Genomic DNA, 17678 nt, shown 5'->3' on the forward strand with positions numbered 1-17678 from the left:
CTTCTATACATAAATGCCAATGGCTGCTTGATATCTAGACCATTAATCTCTTGAAACTCTAATCAAAGATTAAACTCATTTTGTTTGAGAACAAGGACTTAATGTTGTTTTAAAAAGGAGTGGACTCCTATTCATAAATAACTCAGGTGACAAACAGGCATGGAATGATTTTTAATCTACGATATCTAAACAGTCACACTCCCATTCTGAAAGATTCATCAAAAAGAGAAAGAATGCAACCAGGAACATTTTCTTTAACTTGTCCTGCATTAAAACTAAAGATCGACCAATAGACATTTTTATTAGAGAGGCAGAATTGGTTTCAGAAATTTTTATCCTGATTTAAGGACTGTAGGATGCACATTAACAAGACCACCCAACTGTATTTTTAGACTTCACAAATATTATCTTTCACTTAAGCTTAAAGATACAGTTGATTAACCCCGAGGTAATAGAATGGACAGTATCACTGAAAGAGAGAGATGTTTATAATGGTTTATAATGTTTTCCTATGTGTGAAACAAGAAGTTCTTTTCCCATTATAATGCAAAAAGGGGTGAGACTAGCTTAGTCTTTGCCATGTCTTCCTTTCCAAATCCAAGGAGACATTTTTAAAAAATGAAGTAAATTAAAATTTGAGTTGCATACATTCTGAACGAATAGATCCATTTTTCCATTTCAGAAGGTGACTGCCATATTGTTTCATATGTAAATAAGTCTATATATTATATATTCATATATTTACAATATGAATATAGAACTTACCACTCCAGTATCCATAAATAAGGAAAAAAATAGTGAGAGTTGAATACAAACTGCAGAATGAGAAATATATATTGTGGAAATTTGAAAACTTATGCTGTTAAAGATAAAGTGGAGTTTATCTTTGCTTAGAAATGACTTGTAAAGGCTATATATAACTTTTCCCTTTTTTTTTTTGCATACCACGTACATTAATTCAAATTCCCTAGGCCCACTGCTTGCATCTCAGATGTTCAACAACATGAGGCTTAAGAGGTTGATGCATTGCTTTAAATTAGAGTTACTCCCATATCAAATAACAATCAAAATGCATGGAACACAATACAAATTATACATAGAATAACTATGAACCTGGGCTCCAAAATTCAGATGAGTATTAGATAACAAAACAACTATTTCTATTGGTGTGCCATATTTTTATAATGTAGGAAATAGTACAGGACCTACAATTCAATACATTGAAAGTCAATTCAGTTTGTAATTAGTTATTGCATAGAGAGAGAGAGAAGGTTGAGGAGGACAAACTAGTTATATCTGAAATTATATATAGAACCATCAGTGCTGGCATTTGTCACTTCCATTGTACTGGAAGATTGTATTTGAATCCAGTTCATTTAAATCCAACTAATTTCAACCTTAATGACATTTCTTCTGTAGAGCATTGCCAGATCAGAGTTAAATATATTACAAGGTCTAAACTATGGGCATTAGTGAAACAGACATTAAAATCTGGGAGGGGGGTATCATTTCCTAAATGAGAATTAAAGCTAATCAATCCATGTCCTTCTAAAATCTCATTACAAAGTCTTTTTAAGTGCTTTATGGATAAGAGGTTCAGATAATGCCCAAGCTGTTTAGCAATTGGAAACATACCTCAGATGATAGTTTTGCTAATGGGTTTAGTAGCATATAGTACAATGCAACCATAAAATTCCCCCAAAATAAATAACTGTTTATTCAAGGCTAAGAAGGATTACAATTATCTACACACTTTAAAGTTTTCCTACTTTTGATTAAAATAGACTTTCTGTTCCACTGTTGCTATCAAGGGAAAGTTAAGACAGTTTAAAATTACTTCTCAAAACATTGGCAATTACTTTTCCTAATACAATTCCTAGTTTTCTTTTACAAAATAGATTAAATAATTGTAAGGGGTTGAATCCTACTTTTCTCTAACTTTAGTTATTTATATGATTTATTTCTTATCAGGCAGATTTGATACAGAAATTTAGTTTAAAAAAAAATTGAATGTATTCCCATGTATTGAGGATAGACATTGATTCCTTTAATATGAAGGCTTATATTCAGTGGTGCACTAGAGCTGGTTTATTCCAGCTTGAAAGAACCAATTGTTAAATTATCTGGAATTTTGCAAAGTTGAGAGCCTTGGTTGAGGACAGAACTGAGCCTGAGCAGCTGTTCTATAAGTAGCGGCATGGTGCAATGGTAGCAACCAACCAGCAGAATTGGTGCTTGAATATTTATTTATTTATTTATTATTTTTATTTGATTTGATTTCTAGACCGCCCCCTCTCCCCGGAGGGACTCGGGGCGGTGTACAGGTACCAAATTAAAACCATACAAACAGTAATAAATATAATTAAAATCGGATTAAACTTTAGAACCCTGTACAAATTTATAAAAATTAAAAACTTAGCCTTAAGACCAACCCGTGAAATTTAAAAATACAGACTGGGGTGGGAGAGCTGGAATTAGGCCAGGCCGGCTAGATTAAACAGGTGGGTTTTGAGCTTCTGGCGGTTCTTATCAGTACATTACTGTCTATATTGTATATAAAGATAAAAATATTAGAATTGATTATTTCTATATAATTTAGACTGGAAAGTCACAATTAGCAGAGGCTCAACAATATTTGCTTTGCCACTTTGACGGAAGCAATGGTAGACTGAACACAGTTCCACTTTTTCTGCAGTTGACAAATGTGGCAGAAATAGGAATGGGAGAATAGATTTAATTCTATTCTGGATTAGGTAAGAAGTCAAGTAGGATGCATACTTTTCTCCACACTTACTCTCTATGCAAATAGATTGTAAAAGAGCATTGTCCAGTGAGTTTGAAAGGGCTGGGAGCCCGGGGATTAATCATCTTGCTTAAACCATGGTTCAGCAGTTTCAAAGACATGCTGAGTTTGCCTTTTTCCTCTCATAACTATTTTAGTCAAGCACCCAAAGGTACTTTTTTTTCAAAAAGCAACTGTACTTTCTTTTGCTTTCCTTGAAGATGTTTTGCTTGTCATCCAAGAAGCTTCTTCAGTTCTGACTGAAGGGTGGAGATTTATATTCTTTGTTGTCATCTGGTCATTAGCACTCTTTCTGAGAAGAATCTTTCCATTTTCCACCCTTCAGTCAGAACTGAAGAAGTTGCTTGTATGAGAAATGAAACAGTTGCCTTTTGAAAAAGCACCATGATCTGGATGACTGAGAATCTGAAAGGTTTGAAACAAAGGTAACAAACTTGACAAAGAGATTTAAATTAGCTAAAAGGTGTCAGACCAATCATCAAAACCTTATTTTCAGAATGCCAGAGATTTCATAATAGATCCTCTCCTCCATAAGACTCACACCTCTATCTATAATTCTAAATGAGTAAGAAATAAGCAGAAAACTGCATGACTCTAGACCAGTGTTTCTCAAACTTGGCGACTTTAAGTCCTGTGGACTTCAACTCCTAGAATTCCCCAGCCAGCTATGCTGGCTGGGGGATTCTGGGAGTTGAAGTCCACAGGACTTAAAGTCGCCAAGTTTGAGAAACACTGCTCTAGACTGTCCCCTTTTGGAGAACCAACTAATTACCATTTTATAATGTCCTAGTAAGACCACACTTGCAATACTACATCCAGTTTTGGTCACCACAATGTAAAAACAATGTAGAGACCTTAGAAAAAGTGTGGAGAAGAGCAACAAAGATGATTAATGGAATGGAAACTAACACATATAAAGAATGGTTGCTGGAACTGGGTATGTCTAGTTCAACAGAAAGAAGAACTAAGGGTGACATGATAGAAGTGGTTCCATATCTCAGGGGTTGCCACAAAGAAGAGCGGGTCAAGCTATTCTCCAAAGCACCTGAGGAGAGGACAAGAAGCAATGGATGGAAACTAATCAATGAGAGAAGCAACCTAGAAATAAGAAGAAATTTCCTGACAAAACAATTAAACTGTGGAACAACTTTCCCCCAGAAGTTTTCAACACTGCAATACTGGAGGTTTTTAAGAAGAGATTGGACAACCATCTGTCTGAAATAGTATGGGGTTTTCTGTCTGTGCAGTAAGTTGGTCTAGAAGACCTCCAAAGTCCCTTCCAACTCTGTTATTCTATTCTATTCTACAGTTTTAAGGATTCCTAAAGGGCACATTTTTACCATGGACTTTCAGAGAAGAAAGGCATGGTTTCACCATACAATGGAATTTTTGGGAAAGGGCTCCAGGTGGCTATATTTGATAGTGGACTCAGTATTCTGTCTGAGTCGTGCTTTTGGAAATAAATTTCAGCTTTATTTCTTGCAATTGCATTCTTTTTCTTATTCCAGATTGGAATAGGTTTTCTTCTGACAATTCTATAGCAAAGGATATAGAGCAGGGGTATCAAACTGGCGGCCCATGGGCCAGATGTGTCACATGTAGACCATGCCCACCCCAGCTCCGCAAAGGGAAAATGTCATATGATGGCAATGTGACTCGGCGAGTTTGACACCCATGATATTGAGGAACATCAAATTTTACTGAGTACAACAGAAACTGAGACTGACTTCAATGGGGATTTGTGTGTGTGGGGGGATGCTGGATTATAAACATGATATAGAAAAATGTGCCAAAAGGAATTGAAAATGAAACCAGCTGATGTTTTAATTAAAAGGGATGTAGAAATAATAACAGAATAACAAAATTCAAAACAGAATAACAGCATTGGAAAGGATCTTGAAGGTCTTCTAGTCCAAGCCCTGCTCAAGCAAGAAACTCTATACATGGGAAGAGATTTTCTTTTATTTCTTAAAGTGATAAGTTTGGATTACAAAATATATGTTAGTATTTCTATAATTTTTGATAGACTTTTGATGATTAGAACTAAATAATTAGGTTTTTTTTTTTACAATTTATTACAATTACAAATAATTAGGTTTTTTTTTACAATTTATTGTTGAGAAGAGATATGGAAATGAGAGACTTTTTGTTGAAATACTAGAGGTATGAAGCTACATATCTTCTTTCACTTTTTTATTTTTTATCCTACTTTTTATTTCTTTTTATGTAGTTTGCATTAATTTTTTAAATATTTTTGCACTTGTATAGTTTGTTACTTCTTTCTTTTTTCAACAATAGCACCCAATGTTCCTGAGAAGGAATGGAAAGTTTCCCTTCCACCTTCGATTGGGGTGCGGACCGTCACCCCTCCTTGTTAGCATATCTCCAGATAAGAAATAAAATAAGACCCGAGAACATGTTCTAATGAAAACAAAATTTAATATGAAAATTAAAAAAAACAAATCTATCTAATTGTTACATTTTGACAAGAGCAATTGTCGCCCACCTTCTTGGCAGACGAACAGAAGAACAGAAGTCTCTGGAATGTGTGATGTATTAAGAAACGTGTTAAGAAGCATGCACAGTAAATCATTGTCAGATAAGGCCTATGACCTGCGCAGTAACTCTTCAGCTCGGCTAGCAAACAATTAACGCAGTGACAGTTCCTTTGTATAGATGACTTTAACACTTGTCTTCAAAACAGCAGCGTAGTCATTTGTTTATCTTCCATCTGAATGCATGACACCATTCTCGAAGCAATCATAATGTAAGAATTAAACCCACTAAACCAGCACTATTTATTCAGGATTGCATAGAGCAGTTAAACAATGGTCACTTTCACTTGTATTCACTGCCACAACCTAGTTTTCATAGCTTTAAAAACAAGTATAAGAGCAAAGTCAAAAGAAGGAAAAGATATTCTCCTTTACGCTAAACAAAAATCACAAGGACAATTGAAATCTAGATAGTCTATATAATTTGCAGAAGACTAGGCCTTCTGAGCTATGTTAGCATATAGAAGCCCCAAAACATGAAACGGCACTAAAATTATCTATATAACTTCTATTGAATCATATGTGGGCAAAGAGAAATAGATTGGGTGTTGGGCTTAGATAAAAACACTTAAATCAAAAGATGACATGTAAATATAGGAACAATGGCAAAGTTCCCTCCAAAATGGAGACTGAGCTCTAGGGAAAATAGCCATGAATGAAATGGACAAGGTATTTAGCACATACAACAACAACAGACCTTCCCCAAATAATTCACTAGGTAGTTATTATAGCTTGAAGTGTATGTACAATTCTTCTTTTGAGGAAGACAGTCAGGGTGATAAAAGAGTTACATTCTGTGATCTACCTTAACATAATTCATTCTCTAACCAAAGTTATTCCCAGGAAGCCTCAAAGAACGCAAACATCTAGCAAGCTCTTTTCTGATTTCTAAATTTCAAAGGATGGGGTGGTGTTTATTCATAAATTTAGCAAAATGACTTTTTTTCTGATTTTGTTATTTTACTAGACATGGACCAGTGGTGGGCTGCAGGCGGTACACCCTGGTACGGGGTACCAGTGCCTGCCCAGAGCACCGGGTACCAGGTCCGAAGGGCCCACCCACCTGAGCTCCCTACCTGTATTTGAGGTCTTCCGCACTTCCGCACATGCCACAGAGTGCACAGCACCTGCACGATGCTCCGCCAAGAAGCTGGAGCATCGCAGAGGCTTGCGGAGGCGTTGCAAGAGATAATGATGCATGTGTGGCCACGCTGCATACGTTCATGTGGTGTACACCGGGCCACGTTGCACTGTACTGGTTGCAACGGGATCCGGAATCCACCACTGACATGGACAGAATTAAATTATAGTAAAATAACAACAACAGGGTCCATTCTCTTCTAATGAGAAGTCTGATATTTGCTTGCTTGTTAAAAGCATACATTACACATAGGATTTTTGTTATTTTAAAAATAGTCTGTACATAGATAGCCAAGCTGCCTCAAATAACATCTGTGCATAAATGGAAAAAGAGGTTTCAAAAAGAGATCTTAATTTGTAATTTGAAGGGGTGCTTGCCTAAGGCTGAATGACTAAGGTTAATGCCTGTGGTTAAAAGGAACACAAAGAATTGAAATAAATATTAAAATAACTAAAATGTTGCTTGAATTATAAAAAAAATTGTGTTTGAATTATTACAAGATTATTCTGGTTATTTTCTAATTAAATTACAAGTCAAGTTAAAGTACATAAGCGGTGCAAATGCTCAGAAATGCCATTATTATTTTTAGTAATTTCAATAAGAGAATGTAGGGAATTTAATACACAGGACTCAAAAGACAGTGACATTAATTTTTCATTTTTTTGACATGTATTAATTAGTACATCTGCCTTTTGCACCAAAGACTAAAGGCAGAGATTATATTTGATCAATAGAAAGTATTTTTCCCATGAGTGTTTTAGATTTAACTAACTTCAGAATGTCTTAAATGCACCAAAAAATACTAAAAACTATTGCTTAACAAAGGTGCTTTGGCTTTAATAATGAGTCTAAAGCTATAATTAATTTTCCTATCTTGACTAATTTATTTTACAAAAATGAATTACATAGAACAGCGATCAAAAATAAGCCAAACTGTTTTTAAAACATTTTTTAAGCCTTGAATTTATTGTAAGTCACATAGACAAAGTAAATCTTATTAGAAAGTAAAAGTGCTCAGAATGTTTTTTTTTTCCCTTTCTTTTCTGTCATTTTTATGTCTTCAACTTTCCAATTGCAAGGGTTTTTTTCCCCCCAAAAGCAAAAGTTGGACAAGGATTTAAAAAAAGAAAAAAGCTACTATATAGAAAAGTTGAAGGATTGCGAAGCAACTCCTAAACATTTAATGTGAAGATAATGTGAGCTGACCTAACATTCACTTCCATTGTGGATCCTTCTAGAAAGGTTTCTCTAATAGAAATTGACAGATTGATTCATATGAAACATAATTTCCACTTTTCCGGCTTGTGGTATGCAATTCACAGTTACTTTATTGCTAGCTATAGGATTTGACATTGTCAGGTAAAAGTTCCTCTATAAAGTATCTTAGAATAAATCTATCTTCTCCTTATCAAGGTCATTTTGATCTATTTACCTGCTTTTCAACTAAGCCAATAAATTTACCTTAGAATACACAATCGGAGCCACAACCCAGCATAGTACTAATAGTAGAGGGTGACAATTTCATAATATTTGCACTCACTTAATATGGAAAAGACAAACAACATATGCACACATTTGGATTTTAACAGATATCCAAGCATGATGGCATCCAAGATACTTCCATAATTGATTTTTTTCTTAAATGCCTTTTTTTTTTCCTTTCCATTTTCAATGAATGGTGAATATGGGCAAGTTTTTATTTTAAAAAAATCAAGGAAAATTCTTACTAATTTACACTTGCAAATTTAACAGATACAATTAACAACAGAGTTAATATTAAGGTCATATTTCAAAAGTTTGGTACTCAAAGCATTCTTACAGTTTAGTCAGCTTTATCACATTTCTTAGCATTCAAATATTTGTAATATTCCATTATCTTGTTCTATTCCAAATAATTTGACAAAATGGTGGAAGGTGTTAAGCACAATAATGTAATTTGCACTTATTCATGTACCTGTCTTATCAGCAATATAAATGCTGCCTCTTCCGAATCTATCAGATTAGACCAGTTCAAATCTGCTTATTAGGTGGCCAGTTACTCTTTTTTATAGAATGCGTTATTTTTTGTAGAAGTCCCTAAGTGTGAAAATATATATTTATGTTATATCTTGCCTTAAGTTATTTGTCCTCCTGCTAGTTACCAGAAATTGTTATGATAATACTTCTTATAAGCTCAAGACTGAACTTCAAATGTGAATTAAAATTTGCTTAAGTATTAAATTATCCCTATCTTTAATCATGTTGAGTTTTGCAATTCTGATAAAATTGTTTGATGGCCAAATTTTGGCAGAGAATTAATTGTAAAGATACCAATAAAGAGAAACATTTGTAGGTCACAGTGGAAATGAGGGGTTCTTGGTGCTTTCTGAGCTTGGCTGTTTTCTTGCAGATATTTCATTACCAAAACTAGGTAACATTATAAGTGCTAGTCTAGTCCTAGCTTGGATAAATGATGCATTTAATAACTTTTAAAATAAGTAACGAAATAGGTTAGCAAGAGAACTATCTTGCATGAACTTATACTTCTTCTCTCAAGAGCAAAATTAACCTGGTGGCGGGGACTTTCTGCATACCTACTTACCAGGTACACTAAAAATAAAATAATTTCCTCTGAAATATGTTTGTTCACAGGGAAATTCTTTTGGAAGTTAGTTTGAAGTGCATTTGAAAGTATTAGGATGAATAGATGGATACAGTTGTCCTACATAATAGAATTCCTGTAGAATAGCTGAGCTTGTGATTTAAAACACTAAGTTCTATGAATATAGGATAGTTAATAAATACTAAAGCAGTATCTCCATGTTCTATTACTTTCATATTTCAAATGAATGAAGTGCAGATAAAATGTGTGCAAATGAACAGTGGTTTTATGCCAAGCAATTATCAGTATTCCAATTATTTTTATATGTTTTTTTTTCCTGATACACTAGATTTTTCTCAAAGATTGAAATTTTGATTCAGAGAAAGATTTATTTTAGGATAAGACTGATCAGTTAGGAATATATTAATATATCTTATTTGGTGTAATGCAAATAGATTTAATGTTTGCAGTTTCAAAAAAGGTGACATCATTATTTATTTATTTTGTACAATGGCAATACATACTATACTATATACTTTTTGGAAAAAATAATTTAAAATTAATATTTAGAGTTTGTTGAAATGTATTTCTAAATTCTTTCAAAAAATACAAACATATTTCAAGAATCATTCATCTCATATTTTGCTTTTAAAAACATCTTTTAAATAACTTGGTTTCATTCAGATTATTTGGCTTTTCATTACATCTGAGAAAAAGTTTGATCCCCTTATGCTGTTGTTAGGCTTTTGCATGGAGTGCAACCAGTGGCCTTATTCCTCAAATATGTCTGCAGCAAATAAGTGTATGTTATCTATCAGAAAAGTGTTATCTCCAGGGGTGAATCCAGCAGGTTCTGACAGGTTCTGGAGAACCAGTAGCAGAAATTTTGAGTAATTCAGAGAATTGGTTGCAGAAATTTTGAGTAGTTCAGAGAACCGGAAAATGCCATCTCTGGCTGGCCCCAGAGTGGGGTGGGAATGGAGATTTTGCAGTATCTTTCCCTTGCCAGGCCCACCAAGCCACACCCACAGAACTAGTAGTAAAAAAAAATTGAATTTCACATTGGTTATCTTCCTATTCAACCAAAACCACTTCTTAAAATTGAAGTGTGCAAAAGGTTGGTAACATTGTTCTATCTATGATTTACATGAAGGGATAGAAGGAACTCATCACATTTTCAGATGACATCAAGCATGAAGGAAATGACAACACTTTAAAAGACAGAGTCGAGATTCAGAAAGTTCTTGACAGACTTGAGGAGACTTCTTCATTCTTTTAGGATTGGTAAGCACATTGAGTAGATTTAATAGACACTGTAGGTCAGGGGTGTCCAAACTTTTTGCGAGGAGGGCCAGATTTGGTGAGGTGAAAATGTATGGGGCCGATCATTCAGCCTGACATTCTTTGAACCCTTAACATTAAATGCGAATTAATTACCATATTTTTCGGAGTATAAGACACACCAAGATTTTGAAGAGGCAAATTAAAAAAAAAGTTTTTGCACTCTCTCACGAAAATGGGCCTTTTTTTAAAAGGGCATGAATAGCCTTTAAGAGGCTTGTAGAGTGCTCCTGGGGCTAGGGGGGGGGGCAAATTTATGCCCTCCACAGTCTCAGGAGCACTCTGAAAACCTCCTAAAGGCTATGCACAGGTCATTTTGGTGAAGAGGGCAGAGTTTTGGGAGGCAAAAAATGCTGTATTCAGTGTATAAGATGCACCCAGATTTTTAGCCTCTTTTTTGAGGGGAAAAAGATGCATCTTTATACTTTGAAAAATACAGTATTTTATGAAAGACTAAACAAATAACTCCAGTGGGGAGAAGAGGCTGCGGGCCGCTTGAAATTTGAAAAAGGGCCACATTTGGCCCCCGGGCCGCACTTTGGACATGCCTGCTGTAGGTGCTTTCATGAAATGGATTCTGTAGAACCTTCCATAGTTATAACATTGTTACTCATTAATCAAAATGCTTAATCTCTCACTATAGCATACTTCTTGCAAAATAGTCCTTACCACTTTGCTGTACCTTTGCTGTATTATCTTTCTTGGTAAGTCTGTCCTTTCTTTCTTTATTTATTCCTTCCTTCCTTCCTTCCTTCCCTCCCTCCCTCCCTCCCTCCCGCCCGCCCGCCCGCCTGCCTTCCTCGGGTCCTATTTGGCGTACAAAAGTATTTTATAATAAATATCATGCTATAGGTTGCTTTGCAATATGTCAGATATCTATTCTCTTAAAAGTAAAACAATGTCTGAAGAGATTTAAAAATTGAGAGGAGAAGAGAATCTAGCAATACCAAAGAATCAGATAGATTCTTTACTGAACCATCTGGCCTGCTGCATCACAGCTTCCCTACCCGACTTGCTTGATTTTGTGGTTGAGATAGCAGTGGAGGAATTTGCTTTATGATTTATTTTACCCCACCTTTACTATTTTCACAAATACTGTAACTCAAAGTGGCAAACATATTAAATACATGTCGCACCCAATTGGTTAAGATGGCATGTAATTAGGCCAAAAGGATGGTGAATGTATCTGTTATCATAATTTTCTTATCCTGCTGCTTTAGTTAAAGTAGTTAATCTGAAAGTGGTTAAGAAAGACCAATTCTTGTGAACTATGTCCATATTAATTGCATTACAGCCGTGAAGTAAATTTAAATCCCTCAACTCATGAGCTAACTTAAAAAAACTCAGTTCTTGTAGTCTACCTGTTCTGACCCCCCTTCCTTCTTTGCCCACACAGAACACGCTCCGGAACAAGGTAACAAGGTTTATTCCACAAACAAACAGGAGGTTCCGTGGCAGTAAACCACCAAGACAAAACTCACAAAAACAAAACACGAAAGCAGCTATCCAGTTTGCTAGAATTCCACACTAGAACCTCTGGCTTAAGTCCTCTGTTGACTGCTGCAAAGGGCGTATGCACAGTCAATCCTTTTTATAACCTGGAGAGGAGCCTCCTGATCAGCAGCTGAGAGCTCTTACCGCCGATAATTATGCCCACGCTCCTTGTGTCTATGGGCGCGGCGGTAACGAGCGTCCAGGAACTCCCTGTTCAATTCTGACTCACTGTCTCGTGACTTCTCCCCACTGCTCCAAGGCCTGGCATTGGGAGCCCCCCTCCTCTGGCTCTCACCGCTGCTCCATTTTTATTTCATTTCATTTCATTTTATTGGATTTGTCAACCGCTCCCTCTCCCCAAGGGGACTCGGGGCGGTGTACAGACAGAATAAAATACATTATATACAACAATTACAAAACCCCATAAAAACAAATTAAACACAAGTCTGTACAATAGTGCAAAAATTAATCAATAATTAAAACCAAATTAAAATACCCCAAAATTTAAAATAACCAGCCAGGAGAGTCGAGGGATTAGATCATAATTGTGGTTGGGCCAGGCCAGCTAATTGGAACAGGTGGGTCTTGAGTTTCTTACGGAAGGAGCGGAGATCAGTAATAATTCTAATGTCAGGGGGGAGGTCGTTCCAGAGGGTTTGGGCCCATCACAGAGAAGGCCCTACTCCTGGGCATCGCCAGCCGGCATTGTTTGGCGGACGGCACCCGGAGGAGTCCCTCTCTGTGAGAGCAAATTGGTCGCAGGGATGTATGGGGTAGGATGCGATCCTGCAAATAACTAGGTCCTGAGCCATGGAGCGCTTAAAGGTGAGAATCAACACCTTGAAACACACCCGAAAGGCTACAGGTAGCCAGTGCAGCTCGCGCAGGAGAGGTGTTACATGGGAGTACCTAGTACTCCCCATAATTGCCTGCGCGGCAGCATTCTGGACCAGCTGCAGCCTTTGGGCGCATCTCAAGGGGAGCCCCATGTAGAGAGCCTCATGCTCCATGCCTCAGGTGCCTCCTGGTGGCCAACCAGACTCTCCGATCCCTGCTCAGCGTCGGAACCCTGTCCAGGGTCCCCCACCTCCTCTTGAGCCGACTCATAGGAACCCTCACTCTCGGAGTCTGGTGGCAGCGGCAATGGCTCCTGCTGGGCCACAACATCTACCCATGAGAGGCAGCTAACCAGAATGCAAGTAGGTAATCTCACAATCCTTCTCTTTTTTTTACAGACTTGTCGTGAAGATTGACAGAGTGCTGGCATTGTGCTGATCTCCATCACAATGCCTTCTTCAAGGATATCGAGTTTGTCATGAATGCTCACTGGAAGCTTCCAAAAACAATTCTTTTGCAAAGGTATTTGATTCTCTTTCTTATTTCTGTAGATTATAGGGGTTAATTTGGCAGGCCAAAAGTCTTGGGGTGACACTGCAGTCTCCAAAGCATCTGCTCAGCAGGCTCTAGTTCAGTATGTTTACTTGACTTTGTACATTGTTATACTATGTGCAGCAAATGCCAGATCACTTTCCTGCCTTTTCCTCTCACTTCTAGCTAGAAGCTAGCAGGCATGGAGATTGAATGCCTCTTTTGATGTGCAGATCTGGCAGTCAACATATCAAGCCATGCCTCAAATCAAACAGCGGCTGTTGAGAACAGCAAGCAGGGGAGTGCCCCAGCCAAATGGCATACTGAGCTTTCATGTTCATTTTGATAACTTGAAATGAATAGGTGTAGGATAGCAAAGGGAGGGGCTGCTGGCAACCTTTCACCATTTGCTTTGAAAACCTTGAAATCCCTAGCCCTAGTTTCTCTTACACAGGCACATGGCATGGAGGCAGCTTGACTGTGGTCAAGGAAGAGTTAATGGACCCAAGGCATAACCTGCCTGCTGGTTTAAATCTGATGCATTGTGTTCAAGCCAGTTTCAATCCTGAGTAATTTATAATAACTTAAAGTTCCAATATAAAAAGCACATAGCTGCAGGGAAGATTTGTCAGCTTCTTTTAGGCAGGCTGTCATTTCCTTGGAAACATAATAATTAAGATGTCTGGTGCAACTATTTCTGCCAGAAATATTTTTAGATTTCAAACCATTTCCAGAAACTCTACACTCAAGGGAGGGGTAGTAGGTAGTGGAATTATTATATCCCCATATAATAAACTTTAAAAAAAATTACTGGTTGATTCGTGGTCTTTCAGGCTGGCACAGGAGGAAGAATGAAGACAATTTAAGAAGAAAAATAAGATTACTATCCAATGAGCATCATAATTGGCATGCCCTTGATTTTAACATTGGCTTAACTAAAGAATTTATCAAAAGGCTAAGATAGAACAATAGATGTCAGAATTCCTAGGATACTTTTCTTTCTTTCTTTTTTCTTTCTTTTTTTTGCTCAGAACAATCATTACATAAAGCCCAATGTCCAACATTACAAATTGTATTGAGAGAGGATTTTCATACATCTGTTGCAAGACTGAAGGGGGAAATCAGTCAGCACTTCACTGCATCATTAGCTCATGTCCATTAAATACCTGTCCAAATAGGATGGAAAATTTTCTTTGGAGTTAATTGTCTGCCTGCAACAGCATGTCATGAACTTCAGCCACCCCTTCCCAAATAGCCATCACGCCCCTCATTAATTTCAGAATTAATTAATCAATCAATTAATTAATTAATTAATTTTTCCCATTAAAGGTTGTGTCCTAGTTTTCAAGAATATATCTGCTATCTCTTCTCAAGTTCCTCACCTAACAAACACAGTTTGGTCTTATCTTAGTTCAAAGTCAAGAAACTATAAGAAAAAACTTGACTAGGATTCATTATTCTACTAGAGCTCTTATTAAATATATTCCTATTATATATTTATCAAATACAATATATTTTGTGTAAAATAATTTTATATTGTATTATGATATGCAGTTTGCATATGTGTGTGTGTGTGTGTGTGTATGTATGTATGTGTATGCATGTATGTATATACTGTATATATTAGATGTCAGGAAAGAGAAACAGAAAGCATTACTGTCAACTATAGGTTGTTCAAACCCTATGTGATAATACTGGGTTAGTCATCAAAATGAATCTGGACATATAAATTTATTCAGATAAACTAATTCTGATTTAATGTTATTTGTAAGCCACAACACCAGTGTCTCTATGATTGTGCAAGAATTATGTATTGATGTGTCCCTATAGTAAAATATAGTAAAAAAAAAAAAACAGACAGAGGCTCTTTTCAAATAGCATATCCTATCTTGATGCAAAGGCATCAAGAATTGCACTTTGATTTCTGCATTGGCATCTATGCTGCTGAAGATCTTGATATTCAGAAAGGCAAGAAAATCTGGCCAGATTACATCCATATCAATGGTCAACCATACATCATTTACACATATTGACGGATGATTTACCAACATAATGAGGATGCATCAAGTTGGTCATCAAGTTGGACTTAATATGAACAGCTATGATGTGATACTTAAGTTCCTACTGATTTGATCTACAATAGAAGTCTTCAGATAGGACTTATACCATGAATGATAGCTATACTTTTTCTCCTTTCTTTTGTGACTACTATCCCTCACTCTCATATCTTCTTATCAAATCCTAATATTTAGGTTGTTAGAAAATTACTAAATGCTTGGCTAAAGAATAGTACCTTAACTGTTTAATTTTAATTACATGTAAATAAAACTTACATGAAATGTTTTTCATTTTTGTGTACTTTTTGTGTACTTTTTGAATATGGATGTTGGCAGGCATAGCCTTTGCCCAATAAAAATGGCGGAGACGGCCTTGGTCGCGTTGGTTGATGATCTCTAGAGGGCCAGAGATAGGGGTTGTTCCTCTGTCCTGGTCCTGTTAGACCTCTCGGCGGCTTTTGATACCATCGACCATGGTATCCTGTTGCACCGGCTGGAGGGGTTGGGGGTTCGGGGCACCGTTTTACGGTGGTTCGGCTCCTACCTCTCCGGCCGGACGCAACGTGTGTTCGCAGGGGAGCAGAGATCGACCCTGAGCCCCCTCACTTGTGGGGTGCCACAGGGGTCGGTCCTCTCACCACTCCTGTTCAACACATATATGAAGTCACTGGGCGAGATCATTCGTGGTTTCGGGGTGGGATATCATCTGTACGCTGATGATACTCAGCTGTACATCTCCACCCCGAACCACCCCAACGAGGCCGTCAAAATGATGTCCCGGTGCTTGGAAGCCGTACGGGTCTGGATGGATGACAACCGACTCAAACTCAACCCCTCCAAGACGGAGTGGCTGTGGCTTCCGGCCCCCCAGTTCAACCAGTTGCTTCCATCTCTGGCCATCGGGGGCGTGCAACTGGCCCCCATGGAGCGGGTGCGCAATTTGGGCGTCCTCCTGGATGCCCGGCTGTCCATGGACGACCATGTAACAGCCGTGGCAAGGGGGGCGTTCCACCAGGTCCGCCTGGTGTGCCAATTGCGCCCCCTATTGGACCGGGATGCCTTACGCACAGTCACTCATGCGCTGGTGACATCTCGCCTAGACTACTGCAATGCTCTCATGGGGCTTCCCTTGAAATGCACTCGGAGACTGCAGTTGGTCCAGAATGCGGCCGCGCGGGTGATTATGGGGAGTACCAGATACTCCCATGTAACACCTCTCCTGCGCGAGCTGCATTGGCTTCCTGTGCTCTATCGGGTGCGTTTCAAGGTTCTGATTACGATCTTTAAAGCGCTCCATGGCACAGGACCTAGTTACCTGCGGGATCGCATCCTGCCCCATACATCCCTGCGACCAATCCGCTCGCACAGAGAGGGACTTCTCCAGGTGCCGTCCACTAAACAGTGTCGGGGGACGACGCCTAGGAGCAGAGCCTTCTCTGTGATGGGCCCAGCCCTGTGGAATGACCTCCCCCTTTACATCAGGATTACCTCCGATCTCCGCTCCTTCCGTGTAAAGCTCAAGACCCACCTTTTCCAATTAGCTGGCCTGGCTCAATCATAGTTTTATCCCATTCCTCCTGACAGTCTTTTTAAATTTGTAATTTTAACTGAGGGTATTTTAATTGTTAATTTTAATTCTATTACCACTATTGTATGCATTTAACAATTGTTACCTCCTCCGTGTACGTGTATGTGTTTGTATGTATGTGTATATGTATTGTATGTATATGTATATATGTATGGGTTTTTATTGTACGCCGCCCCGAGTCCTTTTGGAGAGGGAGCGGCTAACAAATTAAATTTATTCTATTCTATTCTACCTCTGACATAAATACTCATTGTTATATCAAAAATAGACTTTAGACATTTTTAATGAAATCACATCTAAGAGGTCTATAAGGTTACGTTAACCTATGCATGTCTATTATATTAACTGTTTACAATGAAGTTGGGGAAGTAGAACAAAACGATTACTAGAAAAGTGCAGTTTTGGGAAGTAGTCTGATATTTCAACACTGTTCTTTTTTTAAAAATAATTTGCGCCATAAAGATCTGACAACTAGACCTATTGAGATATATTCTAGTTGTGCCATTTCAGTCAGGATATATTAAAAGAAAATGTCAAAAGTTGACATTTGTTGAAAGTTGACTTAGATTTCAGTCTGCAGGCTTGATCAGAATTTGTCATTGTTTTTGGCTTAAAAGATTTCATTTTCTATCATGTGGAAAGTACAGAATTGTGGACCCTTAACTTATAACTGAAGAGAATGCGAACAAGAACCAAGAATAGAGTTGAATTGGTTGTGAAATCAACAGATGGGAAATCAGCAAGATGACC

Source organism: Natrix helvetica (genome assembly GCF_964273705.1).
Source record: "Natrix helvetica genome assembly, chromosome: 4".
Lineage (NCBI taxonomy): Eukaryota > Metazoa > Chordata > Lepidosauria > Squamata > Natricidae > Natrix > Natrix helvetica.